Source organism: Aegilops tauschii, chromosome 5, assembly GCF_002575655.3.
Source record: "Aegilops tauschii subsp. strangulata cultivar AL8/78 chromosome 5, Aet v6.0, whole genome shotgun sequence".
NCBI classification, from domain to species: Eukaryota; Viridiplantae; Streptophyta; class Magnoliopsida; order Poales; family Poaceae; genus Aegilops; species Aegilops tauschii.
The window spans coordinates 34,534,887-34,559,398 of NC_053039.3; the positions used below are offsets into that span (position 1 = coordinate 34,534,887).

Below are 24,512 nucleotides of genomic sequence, written 5' to 3' on the forward strand. Positions count from 1 at the left end.
CCTCCCACTCAATTCTTTCGAGAGAAACTTTTCCTCGAGAAAGGACTCGTTTCTAGAAGCAATTACTTTTGCTTCCAGATCTGAAATAGGAGGTATACCCAACTGTTTTTGGGTATTCTATGAAGATGCATTTATCCGCTTTGGGTTCGAGCTTATCAGCCTAAAACTTTTTCACATAAGCATCGCAGCCCCAAACTTTTAAGAAACGACAACTTAGGTTTCTCTAAACGGTGTCGTCTCAACGGAATTGCGTGGTGCCCCTTTTAAAGTGAATGCGGTTGTCTCTAATGCCTAACCCATAAACGATAGTGGTAATTCGATAAGAAACATCATGGTATGCACCATATCCAATAGGGTGCAGTTATGATGTTCGGACACACCATCACACTATGGTGTTCCAGGCGGTATTAATTGTGAAACACTTTCCACAATGTCTCAATTGTGTGCCAAACTCGTATCTCAGATACTCATCTCTATGATCATATCACAGACATTTTATCCTCTTGTCACGACGATCTTCAACTTCACTCTGAAATTACTTGAACCTTTCAATAATTCAGACTAGTGTTTCATCAAGTAAATACACTCAGCATCTACTCAAATCATCTGTGAAGTAAGAACATAACGATATCCACTGCATGCCTCAGCACTCATTGGACTGCGTACATCAAAATGTATTACTTCCAATAAGTTGCTCTCTTGTTCCATCTTACCGAAAACGAGGACTTTCAGTCATCTTGCCCATGTGGTATGATTTGCATGTCTCAAGTGATTCATAATCAAGTGAGTCCAAACGATCCATCTGCATGGAGTTTCTTCATGCATATATACCAATAGACATGGTTCGCATGTCTCAATCTTTTCAAAACGAGTGAGTCCAAAGATCCATCTATATGGAGCTTCTTCATGCGTTTTATACCAATATGACTCAAGTGGCAGTGCCACAAGTATGTGGTACTATCATTACTATCTTATATCTTTTGGCACGAACATGTGTATCACTGCGATCGAGATTCATTTCAGGTGCAAGACCATTGAAGGTATTATTCAAATAAACAGAGTAACCATTATTCTCCTTAAATGAATAACCGTGTTGCGATAAACATAATCCAATCATGCTTAACGCAAACACCAAATCTCGATGGTAGAGGGAGCATGCGATGCTTGATCACATCAACCTTGGAAACACCTCCAACACATATCGTCATCTCACCTTTAGCTAGTCTCCGTTTATTCCGCAGCTTTTATTTCGAGTTACTAACACTTAGCAACCGAACCGGTATCTAACACCCAGGTGCTGCTAGGAGTACTAGTAAAGTACACATTCATATAACGTATATCCAATATACTTCTGTCGACCTTGCCTGCCATCTCATCTACCAAGTATCTAGGGTAGTACTGCTTCAGTGACCGTTCCTCTCATTACAGAAGCACTCAGTCTCGGGTTTGGGTTCAACCTTGGGATTCTTCACTAGAGCAGCAAACGACTTGCTGTTTCATGAAGTATCCCTTTTGCCCTTGCCCTTCTTAAACTAGTGGTTTTACTAACCATCAACAATTGATGCTCCTTCTTGATTTCTACTCTCGCGGTGTCAAACATCGCGAATAGCTCAAGGATCATCATAACTATCCTTGATATGTTATAGTTCATCACGAAGCTCTACTAGCTTGGTGGCAGTGACTATGGAGAACTATCACTATCTAATCCGGGAGATTAACTCCCACTTGATTCAAGCGATTGTGGCCTTTAGACAATCTGAGCACATGCTCAACGATTGAGCCTTTCTCCCTTAGTTTGCAGGCTTAAGAAACTTGTCAGAGGTCTCATACCTCTTGACGTGGGCACTAGTCTGAAATCCCAATTTCAGTTTTCGGAACATCTCACATGTTCTGCGACGTTTCAAAAACGTCTTTGGTGCCATAATTCTAAACCGCACTGAACTATCACGTAGTCATCAACACGTGTATGTCAGACGTTTCGTAACATCTACAGACGACGCTGAGGTTCAGCACACCGAGCGGTGCATTAAGGACATAAGCCTTCTGTGCAGCAATGAGGACAATCCTCAGTTTACGGACCCAGTCCGCATAATTGCTACTACCAACTTTCAACTAAATTTTCTCTAGGAACATATCTTAACCAGTAGAACTAAAGCGCAAGTTATGACATAATTTGCAAATACCTTTTTGACTATGTTCATGATAATGAAGTTCATCTGATTATGAACTCCCACTCAAATAGACATCCCTCTAGTCATCTAAGTGAAACATGATCCGAGTTTAACTAGGCCGTGTCCGATCATCACGTGAGACGGACTAGTCAAGATCGGTGAACATCTCCATGTTGATCGTATCTTCTATACGACTCATGCTCAACCTTTCGGTCCTCCGTGTTCCGAGGCCATGTCTGTACATGCTAGGCTCGTCAAGTCAACCTAAGTGTATTGCGTGTGTTCCGAGGCCATGTCTGTACATGCTAGGCTCGTCAACACCCGTTGTATTCGAACGTTAGGATCTATCACACCCGATCATCACGTGGTGCTTCGAAACAACGAACCTTCGCAACGGTGCACAGTTAGGGTGAACACTTTCTTGAAATTATTATAAGGGATCATCTTACTTACTACCGTCGTTCTAAGCAAATAAGATGCAAAAACATGATAAACATCACATGCAATCAAATAGTGACATGATATGGCCAATATCATCATGCTCCTTTGATCTCCATCTTCGGGGCACCATGATTATCTTCGTCATCGGCATGACACCATGATCTCTATCATCATGATCTCCATCATCATGATCTCCATCATTGTGTCTTCATGAAGTCGTCACGCCAATGATTACTTCTACTTCTATGGCTAACGCGTTTAGCAACAAAGTAAAGTAATTTTACATGGCGTTATTCAATGACACGCAGGTCATGCAAAATAATAAAGACAACTCCTATGGCTCCTGCCGGTTGTCATACTCATCGACATGCAAGTCGTGATTCCTATTACAAGAATATGATCAATCTCATACATCACATATATCATTCATCACATCTTCTGGCCATATCACATCACATAACACTCACTGCAAAAACAAGTTAGACGTCCTCTAATTGTTGTTGCAAGTTTTTACGTGGTTTGTAGGTTTCTAGCAAGAACATTTCTTACCTACGTATGACCACAACGTGATTTGCCAATTTCTATTTACCCTTCATAAGGACCCTTTTCATCGAATCCGTTCCGACTAAAGTAGGAGAGACAGACACCCGCTAGCCACCTTATGCATCTAGTGCATGTCAGTCGGTGGAACCTGTCTCACGTAAGTGTACGTGTAAGGTCGGTCCGGGCCGCTTCATCCTACAATGCCGCCGAAGCAAGAAAAGACTAGTAGCGGCAAGAAGAATTGGCAAACTCAACGCCCACAACTTCTTTGTGTTCTACTCGTGCATAGTAACTACGCATAGGCCTGGCTCATGATGCCACTGTTGGGAATCGTAGCATAATTTAAAATTTTCCTACGCACACCAAGATGCATCTATGGAGTATACTAGCAACGAGGGGAAGGGAGTGCATCTACATACCCTTGTAGATCGCGAGCGGAAGCGATCCAATGAACGTGGATGACGTAGTCGTACTCGCCGTGATCCAAATCACCGATGACCGAGTGCCGAACGGACGGCACCTCCGCGTTCAACACACGTATGGTGCAGCGACGTGTCCTCCTTCTTGATCCAGCAAGGGGGAAGGAGAGGTTGATGGAGATCCAGCAGCACGACGGCGTGGTGGTGGATGTAGCGGGTCTCCGGCAGGGCTTCGCCAAGCTTCTGCGAGAGAGAGAGAGAGGTGTTGCAGGGGAGGAGGGAGGCGCCCAAGGCTGTGTGTTGCTGCCCTCCCTCCCCCCCTTTATATAGGCCCCCTTGGGAGGGTGGGGCGGCCAAAACCCATCTAGGGTTGGGGGGGCGGCGGCCAAGGGGTGGAAAGGGGTGCCTTGCCCCCCAAGGCAAGGGGGAAGTCCCCCCACCCTAGGGTTCCTAACCCTAGGCGCATGGGGGGAGGCCCATGGGGGGGCGCCCAGCCCACTAGGGGCTGGTTCCCTTCCACTTTCAGCCCACGGGGCCCTCCGGGATAGGTGGCCCCACCCGGTGGACCCCCGGGACCCTTCCGATGGTCCCAATACAATACCGGTAACCCCCGAAACTTTCCCGGTGGCCGAAACTTGACTTCCTATATATAATTCTTCACCTCCGGACCATTTCGGAACCTCTCGTGACGTCCGGGATCTCATCCGGGACTCCGAACAACTTTTGGGTTTCCGCATACATATATCTCTACAACCCTAGCGTCACCGAACCTTAAGTGTGTAGACCCTATGGGTTCGGGAAACATGCAGACATGACCGAGACGCCTCTCCGGTCAATAACCAACAGCGGGATCTGGATACCCATGTTGGCTCCCACATGTTCCACGATGATCTCATCGGATGAACCACGATGTCGAGGATTCAGTCAATCCTGTATACAATTCCCTTTGTCAATCGGTATGTTACTTGCCCGAGATTCGATCGTCGGTATCCCAATACCTTGTTCAATCTCGTTACCGGCAAGTCTCTTTACTCGTACCGCAATGCATGATCCCGTGACTAACGCCTTAGTCACATTGAGCTCATTATGATGATGCATTACCGAGTGGGCCCAGAGATACCTCTCCGTCACACGGAGTGACAAATCCCAGTCTCGATCCGTGCCAACCCAACAGACACTTTCGGAGATACCCGTAGTGCACCTTTATAGTCACCCAGTTACGTTGTGACGTTTGGCACACCCAAAGCACTCCTACGGTATCCGGGAGTTGCACGATCTCATGGTCTAAGGAAAAGATACTTGACATTGGAAAAGCTCTAGCAAACGAAACTACACGATCTTTTATGCTATGCTTAGGATTGGGTCTTGTCCATCACATCATTCTCCTAATGATTTGATCCCGTTATCAACGACATCCAATGTCCATGGTCAGGAAACCGTAACCATCTATTGATCAACGAGCTAGTCAACTAGAGGCTTACTAGGGACATGGTGTTGTCTATGTATCCACACATGTATCTGAGTTTCCTATCAATACAATTCTAGCATGGATAATAAACGATTATCATGAATAAGGAAATATAATAATAACCAATTTATTATTGCCTCTAGGGCATATTTCCAACAACCAACTTGTAACGCCCCGAGATGTAGCGCCCAAGATGCGATTCTATACCAATCACCTGATGAATTCATGATCGGGGCACAATCGCGTTTCGAGCGCATAGCAAGGTGGATATCATTACAACATACCATGTACTAAATAGATGAGAATACAAGATAAAGGCTTACACTCGCTACAAGCTACAACAAGAATACATCAATACATAGCAATCATCATACAGAAGAGCAGGATCCTACTACGGATGAAATCAAACGAAAAAGAAGAACGACATCCACCCTGCTAAACCCAGGCTCCCCGACCCGAAACCTACCCCTTGAACGAAGAAGCAGAAGCAGAAGAAGAACTCCAGACAAGCAAGCATCGCTCTCTCGTCATGATCATCGAATTACCTGTACCTGCAACTATTGTTGTAGTAATATGTGAGCCACGAGGACTCAGCAATCCCATTACCATGTGTATCAATACTAGCAAAGCTTATTGGGTAAGGAATGGATAAGTGGTGAGGTTGCAGAAGCCCTAAGAATTGTATGGTGGATAACTTATGAGTACAAGAATAAGATGAGAAACTATGCAATGGTCGCAAACTAGTTATGATCAATAAGTGATCCTGAACTACTTACGTTCAAACATAACCCAACCGTGTTCCCTTCTCGAACTTACAAAAAAAGAGATAGTCACGGTTACGCACGCGGTTGGTGTATTTTAATTGAGTTTAGTTCAAGTTCACTATGATACGTCCATTTTGCATCATGTTTTCCTACTATTATTTATGATGTTTTTATCCATAATAATCCTTTTTGGAGTAATTCTAATGTCTTTTCTCTCATAATATGCAAGGTATACACAAAGAGGGAGAATTCCAGCAGCTGGAAATCTGGACCTAGAAAAGCTAGGTCAGGCCACCTATTCCGCACATCTCCAAACAAGCTGAAACTTCACGGAGATTTTTTATTGAATATTTGAAGAATATTGGAGCAAATAACTACCAGAGGGGGCCCACCAAGTGGGCACAACCCACCTGGCCGCGCCAGGGAGCCCAGGCGTGACCTGGTGGGTTGTGCTCACCCAGGCCCACCTCCGGTGCCCATCTTCTGGTATATAAGTCATTTTGACCTAGAAAAAATCAGGAGAGGTCTTTCTGGACAGAGCGCCGCCGTCTCCAGGAAGAACTTGGGCAGGAGCACTTTTGCCCTTCGGTGGAGCGATTCCGCCAGGGGAACTTCCCTCCCGGAGGGGGAAATCATCATCCTCATCATCACCAACAACTCTCCCATCTTGGGGAGGGCAATCTCCATCAACATATTCAACAGCACCATCTCATCTCAAACCCTAGTTCATCTCTTGTGTTCAATATTGTTATCTAAACTATAGATTGGTGCTTGTGGGTGACTAGTAGTGTTGATTACATTTTGTAGCTGATTACTATATGGTTTATTTGGCGGAAGATTATATGTTCAAATCCAATATGCTATTTAATACCCCTCTGATCTTGAGCATGATTATCATTTGTGAGTAGTTACTTTTGTTCTTGAGGTCATGGGAGAAATCATGTTGCAGGTAATCATGTGAACTTGATATGTGTTCGATATTTTGATAGTATGTATGTTGTGATTCCCTTAGTGGTGTCATGTGAACGTCGACTACATGACACTTCACCATATTTGGGCCTAAGGGAATGCATTGTGGATTATCAATTAGATGATGGGTTGTGAGAGTGACAGAAGCTTAAACCCCAGTTTATGCGCTATTTCGTAAGGGACCGATTGGATCCAAAAGTTTAATGCTATGGTTAGAATTTATTCTTAATACTTTTCTCGTAGTTGCGGATGCTTGCGGGAGGGTTAATCATTAGTAGGAGGTTTGTTCAAGTAAGAACAGCAGCTAAGCACCGGTCCACCCACATATCAAATAATCAAAGTAGCGAACACAAATCAAACCAACATGGTGAAAGTGACTAGATGAAAATCCCGTGTACCCTCAAGAACGCTTTGCTTATTATAAGAGACCGTTTTGGCCTGTACTTTGCCTCAAAAGGATTGGGCTACCTTGCTGCACTTTAGTTACTATTATCGTTACTTGCTCGTTACAAATTATCTTGCTATCAAACTACTCTGCTAGTTACAATTTCAGCACTTGCAGACATTACCTTGCTGAAAACCACTTGTCATTTCCTTCTGCTCCTCGTTGGGTTCGACAGTCTTACTTATCGAAAAGAGCTACAATTGATCCCCTATACTTGTGGGTCATCAAGTCTATTTTCTGGCGTCGTTGCCGGGGAGTGAATCGCCTTTGGTAAGTGGAATTTGGTAAGGAAACATTTATATAGTGTGCTGAAATTTATTGTCACTTGTTACTATGGAAAACAATCCTTTGAGGGGTTTGTTCGGGGTATCTTCACCTCGTCCTGAACCACAATTAGCGACCCCTCAACCTATTGCACCTACTAAAAATATTGAATATGAAATTCCTTCGGGTATGATAGAACAACTGCTAGCTAATCCTTATGCAGGAGACAGAACTGAACGTCCTGATATCCACTTGATATATGTAGAACAAATTTGTGGATTGTTCAAGCTTGCAGGTTTACCCGGAGATGAAGTTATGAAGAAGGTTTTCCCTTTATCTTTGAAGGGAAACGCATTGGCATGGTATAGGCTATGCGACGATATTGGATCTTGGAATTGGAATCGATTGAAATTGGAGTTCCATCAAAAAAATTATCCTATGCATCTAGTTCATCATGATCGGAATTATATATACTCCCTCCGTTCCTTGATATAAGGTGTATAGATTTTTGAGAAAAAATACAAAATATAAGATGTATTATGTTGCACCACTCGTTTGGATAACTTTTTTAGGGATTTGATTACATTTTCTAATACCAGGCAAGCTCCATTATTTTCTCATGTCAATTAGTGAGGTGTAATCTCGCCCAAAACTTGTGAAATTTTCCCTCCACGTGCATTCTTTAATTTCCGTGCCAAAAACTATACACCCTATATTTAGGAACGGAGGGAGTATGATTTTTGGCCTCGTGAAGGAGAAAGTATCGCTCTAGCTTGGGGGAGGCTTAAGTCAATGTTATATTCATGCCCCAATCATGAGCTCTCAAGAGAAATTATTATCTAGAATTTTTATGCTCGGCTTTCTCGTAATGATCAAACCATGCTTGATACTTCTTGTGCTGGTTATTTTATGAAGAAGACTATTGAATTCCGGTGGGATCTTTTGGAAAGAATTAAATGCAACTCTGAAGATTGGGAACTCGACGAAGGTAAAGAGTCAGGTATTAAACTTAAGTATGATTGTGTTAAATCTTTTATGAATACCGATGCTTTTCAAAAGTTTAGCACTAAATATGGACTTGACTCTGAGATAGTAGCCTCCTTTTGTGAATCATTTGCTACTCATGTTGATCTCCCTAAAGGAGAAGTGGTTTAAATATCACCCACCTATTAAAGAAGAAATTAAAGAACCGTACCAGCTAAAGAAGAAACTATACTTTACAATGTTGATCCAGTTGTTCCTTCTGCTTATATTGAGAAACCACCTTTCCCTGTTAGGATAAAGGAACATGCTAAAGTCTCAACTGTGGTCGCCAAAAGCTATATTAGAACATCTAAACCTGATGAACAAATTAAAGTAGAACCTAGTATTGCTATGGTTAAGGATCTCTTGGAATAAAATGTAGATGGGCATGTTAGTTACTTCTGTGAAGAAGCTACTAGAATTGCCAAACCTGATAAAAAGGATAAACATAGATCTGTTGTTGGCATGACCATTGTCTCAGTTAAAATAGGAGATCACTGTTGTCATGGTTTATATGACATAGGTGCTAGCGTGAGTGCTATTCCTTATTCCTTATATCAAGAAATTATGAATGACATAGCACCCGCAGAGATAGAAGACATAGATGTTACTATTAAACTTGCTAATAGAGACACTATATCACCAATTGGGATTGTTAGAGATGTTGAAGTCTTGTGTGGGAAAATAAAACACCCTACTGATTTTCTTGTTCTTGGTTCCCCACAAGATGACTTTTGCCCCATTATCTTTGGTAGACCTTTCTTGAACACCGTTAAAGCTATAATAGACTGTGAGAAACAAACTGTCGGTGTTAGTTTTGGTGATGAGTCTCATGGCTTTAATTTTTCCAAGTTTAGTAGAAAGCTTCATGAAAAAGAATTGCCTAGTAAGGATGAAATAATTGGTCTTGCTTCTATTGCTGTGCCACCTACTGATCCTCTAGAACAATATTTGGTAGACCATAAAAATGATTTACATATGCATGAAAGAAATGAAATAGTTAAGATTTTCTTTGAACAACGTCCTCTACTTAAACAAAATTTTCCTATTGAAACTCTAGGAGGTCCTCCACCTAAAGGTGATCCTGTGTTTGAATTAAAACAATTGCTAGACACTTTGAAATATGCTTATCTTGATGAAAAGAAGATATATCCTGTTATTATTAGTGCTAACCTTTCAGAACATGAAGAAGAAAGATTATTGAAAGTTCTAAGGAAGCACCGAGTTGCTATTAGATATACTCTTGATGATTTAAAGGGCATTAGTCCCACTCTATGTCAGCACAAGATTAATACGAAACCTGATGCTAAACCCATTGTTGATCACCAACGTTGGTTAAATCCGAAAATGAAGGAAGTGGTAAGAACGGAAATCTTAAAACTTCTGGAAGCCAGTATAATCTATCCCATAGCTGATAGTAGATGGGTAAGTCATGTTCATTGTGTCCCTAAGAAAGGAGGTATTATTGTTGTTCCTAATGATAAGGAACTTATTCCACAAAGAATTGTTACAGGCTATCAAATGGTAATTGATTTTAGAAAATTAAACAAAGCAACTAGAAAAGATCACTACCCTCTACCTTTTATTGATCAAATGCTAGAAAGATTATCTAAGCACACACATTTTTGCTTCCTTGATGGATATTATGGTTTTTCACAAATGCCTGTTTCTCAACCTGATCAAGAAAAGACCACTTTTACTTGTCCCTTTGGAACTTATGCTTATAGACGTATGCCTTTCGGTTTATGCAATACACCTGCTACCTTTCAAAGATGTATGACTGCTATATTCTCTGACTTTTGTGAAAAGATTGTTGAGGTTTTCATGGATGACTTCCGTCTTTATGGGAAGTCTTTTGATGATCGTTTAAGCAATCTTGATCGAGTTTTGCAGAGATGCGAGCAAACAAATCTTGTCTTGAATTGGGAGAAGTTCCACTTTATGGTTAATGAAGGCATTGTCTTGGGTCATAAAATTTCTGAAAGAGGTATTGAAGTGGACAAAGCTAAGGTTGATGCAATTGAGAAAATGCCATGTCCTAAAGATATCAAAGGTATTCATAGCTTCCTAGGTCATGCTGGTTTCTATAGGAGATTTATCAAAGCCTTTTCTAAAATCTCTAGGCCTCTTACGAATCTTTTGCAAAAGGATGTTCCTTTTGTTTTTGATGATGATTGTTTAGAAGCCTTTGAAACACTCAAGAAAGCCTTAATTTCTGCACCTATTGTTCAACCACCTGATTGGAACTTGCCCTTTGAAATTATGTGTGATGCTAGTGATTATGTTGTTGGTGCTGTTCTAGGACAAAGAGTTGATAAGAAACTGAATATTATTCATTATGCTAGTAAAACTCTAGACAGTGCTCAATGGAACTATGCTACTACTAAAAAGAATTCTTAGCAGTGGTGTTTGCTTGTGATAAATTTAGATCTTATGTTGCTGATTCAAAAGTAATTGTTCACACCGATCATGCTGCTATTAAATATCTTATGGAAAAGAAAGATGCTAAATCTAGACTTATTCGATGGGTTCTCTTGCTACAAGAATTTGATTTACATGTCACTGATAGAAAAGGAGCTGAGAACCCCATAGCTGATAACTTGTCTAGGCTTGAAAATGTGCTTGATGACCCACTACCTATTGATGATAGTTTTCCTGATGAGCAGTTAGCTGCAATAAATGTTGCTCATAGCACTCCTCTATATGCCGACTATGCTAATTACATTGTTGCTAAATATTTACCGCCTAGCTTTACATACCAACAAAAGAAAAAAATTCTTCTATGATTTAAGACATTACTTTTGGGATGATCCACATCTTTATAAAGACGGAGTAGATGGTATTATTAGATATTGTGTACCTGAGCATGAACAGGGACAAATCCTACGGAAATGTCACTCCGAAGCTTATGGAGGGCATCACGCTGGAGATAGAACTGCTCACAAGGTATTGCAATCTGGAATTTATTGGGCTACTCTTTTCAAGGATGCCCGTAAGTTCGTCTTATCTTGTGATGAATGCCAAAGAATAGGTAATATCGGTAAGCGTCAAGAAATGCCTATGAATTATTCACTTGTTGTTGAACCATTTGATGTTTGGGGATTTGATTACATGGGACCTTTTCCTTCCTCTAATGGGTATACACATATTTTGGTTGATGTTGATTATATTACTAAATGGGTAGAAGCTATTCCAACCAGTAGTGCTGATCACAACACCTCTATTAAAATGCTTAAGGAAGTTTTTTTCCAAGGATTGGAGTCCCTAGATATTTAATGACTGATGGTGGTTCACACTTTATTCATGGTGCTTTCCGTAAAATGCTTGCCAAATATGATGTTAACCATAGAATTGCATCACCTTATCATCCTCGGTCTAGTGGTCAAGTTGAACTTAGCAATAGAGAAATAAAGTTAATTTTGCAAAAGACTGTCAATAGGTCCAGGAAGAATTGGTCTAAGAAATTAGATGATGCACTTTGGGCTTATAGAACAGCATATAAAAATCCTATGGGTATGTCTCCTTATAAAATGGTTTATGGAAAAGCTTGTCATTTGCCTCTTGAGTTAGAACATAAAGCATATTGGGCATTCAAAGAACTCAATTATGATTTCAAACTTGTCGGTGAAAAGAGGTTATTTGATATTAGCTCATTAGATGAATGGAGAACCCAAGCTTATGAAAATGCCAAATTATTCAAAGAAAAAGTTAAAAGATGGCATGATAAAAGAATCCAAAAGCATGAGTTCAAAGTCGGAGAATATGTTCTTTTGTACAACTCTCGTTTCAGATTCTTTGCAGGAAAACTCCTCTCAAAATGGGAAGGCCCCTATGTCATGGAGGAGGTTTATCGGTCTGGAGCTATCAAAATAAATAATGCCGAAGGTACTAACCCGAAGGATGTCAATGGGCAACGAAGAAAACATTATATCTCAGGTACGCCCATTAATGTTGAAAGTAATATTATCCAAACTTTGACACCGGAAGAGCACATAAAAGAGTCCTTCCGAAACACTCCAGAATCATGAAAATAAGGAGGTACGTGATACGGTAAGTAAACGGACTCCGAAAAATCTGCAAAAATATTTTTTGTCAGTTTGGAATGTTTATAAAATTAGGAAAATAAGAAACTTCCAGGAAGCGTACCCTGGTGGGCACAAGACACCGGGGCGCGTCTAGCTTGCCAGGCGCGCCCAGGTGGGCTGTTCCCACCTAGGACACCTTCCGGACTCCGTTTTTCTATGATTTGCTTGCTTCCCAAGATAAAAACTCTTTATATACTCCCCAAACCTGTTGCCACCGTATCGCGGAGAAATCTTCTGTTCTCTTTCCTTGTTGTTTTCTGACAGATCCAATCTACCATGGCCGCTCCACGCTCCTCCAAGGACAAGTTCTTCGAGAACGTCATCAACCCATATCTGCGGGAGGTGATGCAGCACCCTCAGGCTATCCAGATGCATGAGGGGGTGCTGCACATCCACGATGTGCAAGGTCCCAAGGGGACGGGAACTGTGGAGGCCAGGCTTGAGGCTATGGAGCAGGAGGTCTTCCGGTGCAAGGGGATGGTGGAACGTGGACTCAATGCCAATCACTATTGGAAATATGCCCTAGAGGCAATAATAAATGGTTATTATTATATTTCTTTGTTCATGGTAATTGTCTATTATTCATGCTATAATTGTATTGTCCGGAAATCGTAATACATGTGTGAATACATAGACCACAACGTGTCCCTAGTAAGCCTCTAGTTGACTAGCTCGTTGATCAACGGATAGTCATGGTTTCCTGACTATGGACATTGGATGTCATTGATAACGGGATCACATCATTAGGAGAATGATGTGATGGACAAGACCCAATCCTAAGCATAGCATAAAAGATCGTGTAGTTTCGTTTGCTAGAGCTTTTCCAATGTCAAGTATCTTTTCCTTAGACCATGAGATCGTGCAACTCCCGGATACCGTAAGAGTGCTTTGGGTGTGCCAAACGTCACAACGTAACTGGGTGACTATAAAGGTGCACTACGGGTATCTCCGAAAGTGTCTGTTGGGTTGGCACGGATCGAGACTGGGATTTGTCACTCCGTGTGACGGAGAGGTATCTCTGGGCCCACTCGGTAATGCATCATCATAATGAGCTCAATGTGACTAAGGCGTTATTCACAGGATCATGCATTGCGGTACGAGTAAAGAGACTTGCCGGTAACGAGATTGAACAAGGTATTGGGATACCGACGATCGAATCTCGGGCAAGTAACATACCGATTGACAAAGGGAATTGCATACGGATTGATTGAATCCTCGACACCGTGGTTCATCCGATGAGATCATCGTGGAACATGTGGGAGCCAACATGGGTATCCAGATCCCGCTGTTGGTTATTGACCGGACAGGCGTCTCGGTCATGTCTGCATGTCTCCCGAACCCGTAGGGTCTACACACTTAAGGTTCGGTGACGCTAGGGTTGTAGAGATATATGTATGCGGAAACCCGAAAGTTGTTCGGAGTCCCGGATGAGATCCCGGACGTCACGAGAGGTTCCGGAATGGTCCGGAGGTGAAGAATTATATATAGGAAGTCAAGTTTCGGCCACGGGGAAAGTTTCGGGGGTTACCGGTATTGTACCGGGACCACCGGAATGGCCCGGGGGTCCACCGGGTGGGGCCACCTATCCCGGAGGGCCCCGTGGGCTGAAAGTGGAAGGGAACCAGCCCTTAGTGGGCTGGGGCGCCCCCCTTGGGCCTCCCCCCATGCGCCTAGGGTTGGGAACCCTAGGGGGGAGCTTCCCCCTTGCCTTGGGGGGCAAGGCATCCCTTCCCCCCCTTTGGCCGCCGCCCCCCCTTCGAGATCCCATCTCCCTGGGCCGGCGCCCCCCCAGGGGGCCTATATAAAGGGGGGAGGGAGGGCAGCAACACACAGCCTTGGGCGCCTCCCTCCTCCCCTGCAACACCTCTCTCTCTCTCTCTCTCTCGCAGAAGCTTGGCAAAGCCCTGCCGAGACCCGCTACATCCACCACCACGCCGTCGTGCTGCTGGATCTCCATCAACCTCTCCTTCTCCCTTGCTGGATCAAGAAGGAGGAGACGTCGCTGCACCATACGTGTGTTGAACGCGGAGGTGCCGTCCGTTCGGCACTCGGTCATCGGTGATTTGGATCACGGCGAGTACGACTCCGTCATCCACGTTCATTGGAACGCTTCCGCTCGCGATCTACAAGGGTATGTAGATGCACTCCTTTCCCCTCGTTGCTAGTAGACTCCATAGATGCATCTTGGTGAGCCTAGAAAAATTTTAAATTATGCTACGATTCCCAACAGTGGCATCATGAGCCAGGCCTATGCGTAGTTACTATGCACGAGTAGAACACAAAGCAGTTGTGGGCGTTGAGTTTGCCAATTCTTCTTGCCGCTACTAGTCGTTTCTTGTTTCGGCGGCATTGTAGGATGAAGCGGCCCGGACCGACCTTACACGTACGCTTACGTGAGACAGGTTCCACCGACTGACATGCACTAGTTGCATAAGGTGGCTAGCGGATGTCTGTCTCTCCTACTTTAGTCGGAACGGATTTGATGAAAAGGGTCCTTATGAAGGGTAAATAGAAATTGGCAAATCACGTTGTGGTCATACGTAGGTAAGAAAACGTTCTTGCTAGAAACCTACAAACCACGTAAAAACTTGCAACAACAATTAGAGGATGTCTAACTTGTTTTTGCAGCAAGTGCTATGTGATGTGATATGGCCAGAAGATGTGATGAATGATATATGTGATGTATGAGATTGATCATATTCTTGTAATAGGAATCACGACTTGCATGTCGATGAGTATGACAACCGGCAGGAGCCATAGGAGTTGTCTTTATTATTTTGCATGACCTGCGTGTCATTGAATAACGCCATGTAATTTACTTTACTTTGTTGCTAAACGCGTTAGCCATACAAGTAGAAGTAATCGTTGGCGTGACGACTTCATGAAGACACAATGATGGAGATCATGGTGTCATGCCGGTGACGAAGATGATCATGGTGCCCCGAAGATGGAGATCAAAGGAGCATGATGATATTGGCCATATCATGTCACTATTTGATTGCATGTGATGTTTATCATGTTTTTGCATCTTATTTGCTTAGAACGACGGTAGTAAGTAAGATGATCCCTTATAATAATTTCAAGAAAGTGTTCACCCTAACTGTGCACCGTTGCGAAGGTTCGTTGTTTCGAAGCACCACGTGATGATCGGGTGTGATAGATTCTAACGTTCGAATATAACGGGTGTTGACGAGCCTAGCATGTACAGACATGGCCTCGGAACACACGCAATACACTTAGGTTGACTTGACGAGCCTAGCATGTACAGACATGGCCTCGGAACACGGAGGACCGAAAGGTCGAGCATGAGTCGTATAGAAGATACGATCAACATGGAGATGTTCACCGATCTTGACTAGTCTGTCTCACGTGATGATCGGACACGGCCTAGTTAAACTCGGATCATGTTTCACTTAGATGACGAGAGGGATGTCTATCTGAGTGGGAGTTCATTAAATAATTTGATTAGATGAACTTAATTATCATGAACTTAGTCTAAAATCTTTACACTATGTCTTGTAGATCTAATGGCCAACGTTGTCCTCAATTTCAACGCGTTCCTAGAGAAAACCAAGCTGAAAGATGATGGCAGCAACTATACGGACTGGGTCCGGAACCTGAGGATCATCCTCATAGTAGCCAAGAAAGATTATGTCTTAGAAGCACCGCTAGGTGAAGCACCAATCCCACAGAACCAAGATGTTATGAACGCTTGGCAATCACGTGCTGATGATTACTCCCTCGTTCAGTGCGGCATGCTTTACAGCTTAGAACCGGGTCTCCAAAAGCGTTTTGAGAAACATGGAGCATATGAGATGTTCGAGGAGCTGAAACTTGTTTTTCAAGCTCATGCCCGGGTCGAGAGATATGATGTCTCCGACAAGTTTTTCAGCTGTAAAATGGAGGAGAACAGTTCTGTTAGTGAGCACATACTCAGAATGTCTGGGTTGCACAACCGCTTGTCTCAGCTGGGAGTTAATCTCCCGGATGACGCGGTCATTGACAGAATCCTCCAGTCGCTTCCACCAAGCTACAAGAGCTTTGTGATGAACAACAATATGCAGGGGATGGAAAAGACCATTCCTGAGGTATATTCAATGCTGAAATCAGCGGAAGGGGAGATCAGAAAAGAACATCAAGTGTTGATGGTGAATAAAACCACTAAGTTCAAGAAGGGCAAGGGTAAGAAGAACTTCAAGAAGGACGGCAAGGGAGTTGCCGCGCCCGGTAAACCAGTTACTAGGAAGAAGTCAAAGAATGGACCCAAGCCCGAGACTGAGTGCTTTTATTGCAAGGGAGGTGGTCACTGGAAGCGGAACTGCCCCAAATACTTAGCGGACAAGAAGAAGGCCGGCAACACCAAAGGTATATGTGATATACATGTAATTGATGTGTACCTTACCAGTACTCGTAGTAGCTCCTGGGTATTTGATACCGGTGCGGTTGCTCATATTTGTAACTCAAAACAGGAACTACGGAATAAACGGAGACTGGCAAAGGACGAGGTGACGATGCGCGTCGGGAATGGTTCCAAGGTCGATGTGATCGCCGTCGGCACGCTACCTCTGCATCTACCCACGGGATTAGTTTTAAACCTCAATAATTGTTATTTAGTGCCAGCTTTGAGCATGAACATTGTATCTGGATCTCGTTTAATTCGAGATGGCTACTCATTTAAATCCGAGAATAATGGTTGTTCTATTTATTTGAGAGATATGTTTTATGGTCATGCCCCGCTGGTCAATGGTTTATTTTTGATGAATCTTGAACGTGATGTTACACATGTTCATAGTGTGAATACCAAAAGATGTAAAGTTGATAACGATAGTCCCACATACTTGTGGCACTGCCGCCTTGGTCACATTGGTGTCAAGCGCATGAAGAAGCTCCATGCAGATGGACTTTTGGAGTCTCTTGATTACGAATCATTTGACACGTGCGAACCATGCCTCATGGGTAAGATGACCAAGACTCCGTTCTCCAGAACAATGGAGCGAGCAACCAACTTATTGGAAATCATACATACCGATGTGTGCGGTCCAATGAGTGTTGAGGCTCGCGGAGGATATCGTTATGTTCTCACTCTCACTGATGATTTAAGTAGATATGGGTATGTCTACCTAATGAAACACAAGTCTGAAACCTTTGAAAAGTTCAAGGAATTTCAGAGTGAAGTTGAGAATCAACGTGACAGGAAAATAAAATTCTTACGATCAGATCGTGGTGGAGAATATTTAAGTCACGAATTTGGTACACACTTAAGGAAATGTGGAATAGTTTCACAACTCACGCCGCCTGGAACACCTCAGAGAAACGGTGTGTCCGAACTCGTAATCGCACTCTATTGGATATGGTGCGATCTATGATGTCTCTTACCGATTTACCGCTCTCATTTTGGGGCTATGCTTTAGAGACTGCCGCATTCACTTTAAATAGGGCTCCGTCGAAATCCGTTGAGACGACACCGTATGAATTATGGTTTGGGAAGAAACCTAAGCTGTCGTTTCTAAAAGTTTGGGGATGCGATGCTTATGTCAAGAAACTTCAACCTGAAAAGCTCGAACCCAAGTCGGAAAAATGCGTCTTCATAGGATACCCTAAGGAAACTATTGGGTATACCTTCTACCTCAGATCCGAGGGCAAGATCTTCGTTGCCAAGAACGGGTCCTTTCTAGAGAAGGAGTTTCTCTCGAAAGAATTGAGTGGGAGGAAAGTGGAACTTGATGAGGTGATAGTCACCCCTTCCGAACCGGAAAGTGGCGCAGCGCGGGAAAATGTTCCTGTGGTGCCTACACCGACTGGGGAGGAAGTTAATGATGATGATCATGAAGCTTCAGATCAAGTTACTGAACTTCGTAGGTCCACAAGGACACGTTCCGCACCAGAGTGGTACGGCAACCCTGTCCTGGAAATCATGTTGTTAGACAACGGTGAACCTTCGAACTATGAAGAAGCGATGGCGGGCCCGGATTCCGACAAATGGCTAGAAGCCATGAAATCCGAGATAGAATCCATGTATGAAAACAAAGTATGGACTTTGACTGACTTGCCCGATGAGCGACGAGCCATAGAAAACAAATGGATCTTTAAGAAGAAGACGGACGCGGATGGTAATGTGACCATCTACAAAGCTCGACTTGTCGCTAAGGGTTATCGACAAGTTCAAGGGGTTGACTACGATGAGACTTTCTCACCCGTAGCGAAGCTGAAGTCCGTCCGAATCATGTTAGCAATTGCCGCATACTATGATTATGAGATATGGCAGATGGACGTCAAAACGGCATTCCTTAACGGCTTCCTTAAGGAAGAGTTGTATATGATGCAGCCGGAAGGTTTTGTCGATCCTAAGAATGCTAACAAAGTATGCAAGCTCCGGCGCTCAATCTATGGGCTGGTGCAAGCATCTCGGAGTTGGAACATTCGCTTTGATGAGATGATCAAAGCGTTTGGGTTTACACAGACTTATGGAGAAGCCTGTGTTTACAAGAAAGTGAGTGGGAGCTCTGTAGCATTTCTCATATTATATGTGGATGACATACTGTTGATGGGAAATGATATAGAATTCTTGGAAAGTATGAAGGCCTATTTGAATAAGTGTTTTTCAATGAAGGACCTTGGAGAAGCTGCTTATATATTAGGCATCAAGATCTATAGAGATAGATCAAGACGCCTCATTGGTCTTTCAAAGAGTACATACCTTGACAAGATATTGAAGAAGTTCAGTATGGATCAGTCCAAGAAGGGGTTCTTGCCTGTATTGCAAGGTGTGCAATTGAGCAAGGCTCAATGCCCGACCACGGCAGAAGATATAGAAAAGATGAGTGTCATCCCCTATGCCTCGGCCATAGGGTCTATTATGTATGCCATGCTGTGTACCAGACCTGATGTAAACCTTGCCGTAAGTTTGGTAGGAAGGTACCAAAGTAATCCCGGCAAGGAACACTGGACAGCGGTCAAGAATATCCTGAAGTACCTGAAGAGGACTAAGGATATGTTTCTCGTTTATGGAGGTGACGAAGAGCTCGTCGTAAAGGGTTACGTCGACGCTAGCTTCGACACAGATCTGGATGACTCGAAGTCACAAACCGGATACGTGTATATTTTGAATGGAGGAGCAGTAAGCTGGTGCAGTTGCAAGCAAAGCGTCGTGGCGGGATCTACATGTGAAGCTGAGTACATGGCAGCCTCGGAGGCAGCACAGGAAGCAGTCTGGATGAAGGAGTTCATTACCGACCTAGGGGTGATTCCCAATGCGTCAGGCCCGATGACTCTCTTCTGTGACAACACTGGAGCTATTGCCCTTGCGAAGGAGCCCAGGTTTCACAGGAAGACCAGGCATATCAAGCGTCACTTCAACTCCATTCGTGAAAGTGTTCAAAATGGAGACATAGATATTTGTAAAGTACATACGGACCTGAATGTAGCAGATCCGTTGACTAAACCTCTCCCTAGGGCAAAACATGATCAACACCAGGACGCAATGGGTGTTCGATTCATCACAATGTAACTAGATTATTGACTCTAGTGCAAGTGGGAGACTGTTGGAAATATGCTCTAGAGGCAATAATAAATGGTTATTATTATATTTCTTTGTTCATGGTAATTGTCTATTATTCATGCTATAATTGTATTGTCCGGAAATCGTAATACATGTGTGAATACATAGACCACAACGTGTCCCTAGTAAGCCTCTAGTTGACTAGCTCGTTGATCAACGGATAGTCATGGTTTCCTGACTATGGACATTGGATGTCATTGATAACGGGATCACATCATTAGGAGAATGATGTGATGGACAAGACCCAATCCTAAGCATAGCATAAAAGATCGTGTAGTTTCGTTTGCTAGAGCTTTTCCAATGTCAAGTATCTTTTCCTTAGACCATGAGATCGTGCAACTCCCGGATACCGTAAGAGTGCTTTGGGTGTGCCAAACGTCACAACGTAACTGGGTGACTATAAAGGTGCACTACGGGTATCTCCGAAAGTGTCTGTTGGGTTGGCACGGATCGAGACTGGGATTTGTCACTCCGTGTGACGGAGAGGTATCTCTGGGCCCACTCGGTAATGCATCATCATAATGAGCTCAATGTGACTAAGGCGTTAGTCAAGGGATCATGCATTGCGGTACGAGTAAAGAGACTTGCCGGTAACGAGATTGAACAAGGTATTGGGATACCGACGATCGAATCTCGGGCAAGTAACATACCGATTGACAAAGGGAATTGCATACGGATTGATTGAATCCTCGACACCGTGGTTCATCCGATGAGATCATCATGGAACATGTGGGAGCCAACATGGGTATCCAGATCCCGCTGTTGGTTATTGACCGGACAGGCGTCTCGGTCATGTCTGCATGTCTCCCGAACCCGTAGGGTCTACACACTTAAGGTTCGGTGACGCTAGGGTTGTAGAGATATATGTATGCGGAAACCCGAAAGTTGTTCGGAGTCCTGGATGAGATCCCGGACGTCACGAGAGGTTTCAGAATGGTCCGGAGGTGAAGAATTATATATAGGAAGTCAAGTTTCGGCCACCGGGAAAGTTTCGGGGGTTACCGGTATTGTACCGGGACCACCGGAAGGGTCCCGGGGGTCCACCGGGTGGGGCCACCTATCCCGGAGGGCCCCGTGGGCTGAAAGTGGAAGGGAACCAGCCCTTAGTGGGCTGGGGCGCCCCCCTTGGGCCTCCCCCATGTGCCTAGGGTTGGGAACCCTAGGGGGGGAGCTTCCCCCTTGCCTTGGGGGGCAAGGCATCCCTTCCCCCCCTTTGGCCGCCGCCCCCCCTTGGAGATCCCATCTCCCTGGGCCGGCGCCCCCCCCAGGGGGCCTATATAAAGGGGGGGAGGGAGGGCAGCAACACACAGCCTTGGGCGCCTCCCTCCTCCCCTGCAACACCTCTCTCTCTCTCGCAGAAGCTTGGCAAAGCCCTGCCGAGACCCGCTACATCCACCACCACGCCGTCGTGCTGCTGGATCTCCATCAACCTCTCCTCCCCCCTTGCTGGATCAAGAAGGAGGAGACGTCGCTGCACCGTACGTGTGTTGAACGCGGAGGTGCCGTCCGTTCGGCACTCGGTCATCGGTGATTTGGATCACGGCGAGTACGACTCCGTCATCCACGTTCATTGGAACGCTTCCGCTCGCGATCTACAAGGGTATGTAGATGCACTCCTTTCCCCTCATTGCTAGTAGACTCCATAGATGCATCTTGGTGAGCGTAGAAATTTTTTAAATTATGCTACGATTCCCAACAATCACCTCATGATCGCGGACTACACCCGTGATCTCAAGGTGGATGGCAAGTCTATGAAGGACATCGTCTTCACCCTCAACGAGCAAATCAACTTGCTCCAAAGCCAGATCTATGATCTCCAAAACCAAGTCTTTGAATATGAGGCAAGGTTTAAAGGTATGAGTTTGGCTGCCAGTTGCAGGACCCGTGAGACTCACTCCTCCTCTTATAATGGTGAGCCTCTGCCATGGAAACCCGAGGACAAGATATCTTCATCACCACCTCCTTCTTCTTCATCACCAAAGGAAAACTGAGTATCGGGTATGGGCACGCCCCTTGGCTTTCGCCAAGCTTGGGGGAGGTGCCCCGGTATCGTTTCATCCTCACTATCTTTTTCCCTTTACTTATTTTAGTTTGATCTTTTGCTTTAGATGAATAAAAGTTTAGTTCATTCATTTCTTTTCGAGAATTTGCTTAGTGATCTATCCTTGTAATCGTGTGCGAGATATATAATAAAGTTTAGTTTGAGTTTTTGCTTTCTTTACTTTTTTGTTGCAATAAAAGGATAAGATATAAATAAAAAGAAAGGAAATAAATCAAGAAGATCATATCTTTCACTAATAATAAAGCACGGATTGACTCCGTGGATTCACCGTCACAATATGCTTCTTTTCGTGAATTTACGCTTTCAGTTTAAATATAAAACATATATGTGAGGTGGTACTAATTGCTTACTCCCTAATTTTTGTCCGTCTTCATCCGTCCGTCCGTCCGTTACGCGTTGTAGTTAGATCAACTTCAGTTTTTCCACCCGTGACACCTCAGGACACTGGACACATACCTCAGTTGGATTCTAGCATTGCATCTCTCCACACCTTTCTAACTGCTCCCATAGATCGGCTCGGGAAAGAGAAGGGGGCGGTCATGGATTGGACAAAAAAGTACACGAGGATTTCTTTAGGGTTTCACAGATCACGAGGAATTTCGCAGCAGCGGAGGCGAACGGGCGGCCCTGCGACAGATTAGAGACGCTGTCGTAGACGTGACAAAGCTCGCTGGCCCGTGTGTGCACGTAGGGTAGCTGGTCTTTCCTGGCCAAGTCGCTGAGGAGCATCATGGTGAAAAGGCAGCAGCCAGCGCAAGCTCCTCGAGCGGCGGTGGGGACTACGAGGACGTCGACAACAAGGACTAGCCCCGACTGGGTCTTGGTGCTATGGTGTCTCCCTCATCTACAGGGAGCGACAACGACGGCGCATGGCTGCTCTAATAGAGATGGACCTGTTCGACTGATAAAAGCGAACGCCGTGGTGTCAGTGATGACACGGCAATGGCCGGCCAGCACGCGTCGCCGCTCGCGCATGTGAGCGATGGTGGCTCGCGGCACTCGGTAGAATGACTTTCGCGGTGATTCTTGCTGGCCGGCGAGGCCTGGGCACTTGGGCGGCAGAACGGCTCGTGGTGCACGGCGGCACGATGGTGCATGCAACGCGGCCTTGGCCCATTGCAGTGGTGCCAAGAACGCGATGCTCGCGGCCAGGTAGGCCAAGGCGCGTGGGCTGTTTGGGAACGCGGTTGCCGTTGGTGCATGGTGGTGCCGGTCAGGAGCGGTGCAGCGACTTCTGCAGGCAGACGTGTGATGCTCGCGACTGCGCACAGGAGGCGGAGGCATGCGGGGGAGAGCCGGCGACGCACATCAGATGGCAATGGCATTGAGGCTCGGCACCGGCACACCAGCGACAGCCAGCAACGCAGCAAGCAGCTGCATCGGGCCGTGATGCGAAAAACAGCATTCCAGCAGTTGCCTGACAGCCTGAGCATGCACTGCTGCGGAGCCAAAGCACGGCGGGGAGTGCAACCTATTCAGGAACGGCTGCACGTAGGCTAACACTCAAGGCAGCTCCCAAACAGTAATACTTCTACATATATTACACACGTATTCTATTTGTTTCTCTTCACAATTTTTTAATTTCATCGTATATATAGCAATCTACGTATATGCACAATCACTAGTACAAAACACGGCTTTCGTCACAGGGCAATATTCACATTAGTCCCGGTTCAGTCACGAACCGGGACTAATGTGAGCATTGGTCCCGGTTCGTGCGGCTAAGGCATTAGTCCCGGTTCACCTGGGCCCTTTAGTCCCGGTTGGTGCCATGAACCGGGACTAAAGGGTGCGATGCCCATTAGTACCGGTTGGTGGCACCAACCGGGACTAAAGGAACCTTTAGTCCCGGTTGGTGCCACCAACCGGTACTAATGGGCTTTGAGGCATTAGTACCGGTTCATGGCACGAACCGGTACTAAAGGCCCCATCAAACTCTACCCCCCCTGTGGACCGCCTTTTCAGTTTTAGAAAAAACAAAAGTAAATGATGGAAATGTCAAAAAAATAAAATAAAATAAGTTTCCCATGTGATATGTGGTCTAGTTGTTGGGAAAATTAACAAATATGAATTTCGACTTTATTTCCAAAATCTCTCTGGAATTTCTTAAAATGGGCATAACTTTTGCATACGAACTCGGATGAAAAAGTTTTTATATCAAAAATCATCTACTCGAAAAGTTACATCCGAATTTCACCGGGGGAACCCCGTTAAACATTTTCAAAATCCTAACAGAAAAAAAGTTACGGGGCTTTTAAGATCTGGAGAGGCAAAAAAATTCAAAAAATTTCAAATTGTGG

The 24,512-nt window shown here is 44.5% G+C and overlaps 1 long non-coding RNA gene across 1 annotated transcript in view; it reads right to left on the reverse strand.

Annotated features, from left to right (window-relative positions):
* Window positions 1-5,141: 5,141 nt before the first annotated feature.
* Window positions 5,142-24,512, reverse strand: part of LOC141023268 (uncharacterized) — a 35,244-nt gene continuing 15,873 nt past the window's right edge. Inside the window, exon 2 of the long non-coding RNA XR_012183988.1 lies at window positions 5,142-5,599. This is a non-coding gene — a long non-coding RNA (uncharacterized lncRNA). The remainder of the gene's footprint in view (window positions 5,600-24,512) is intronic.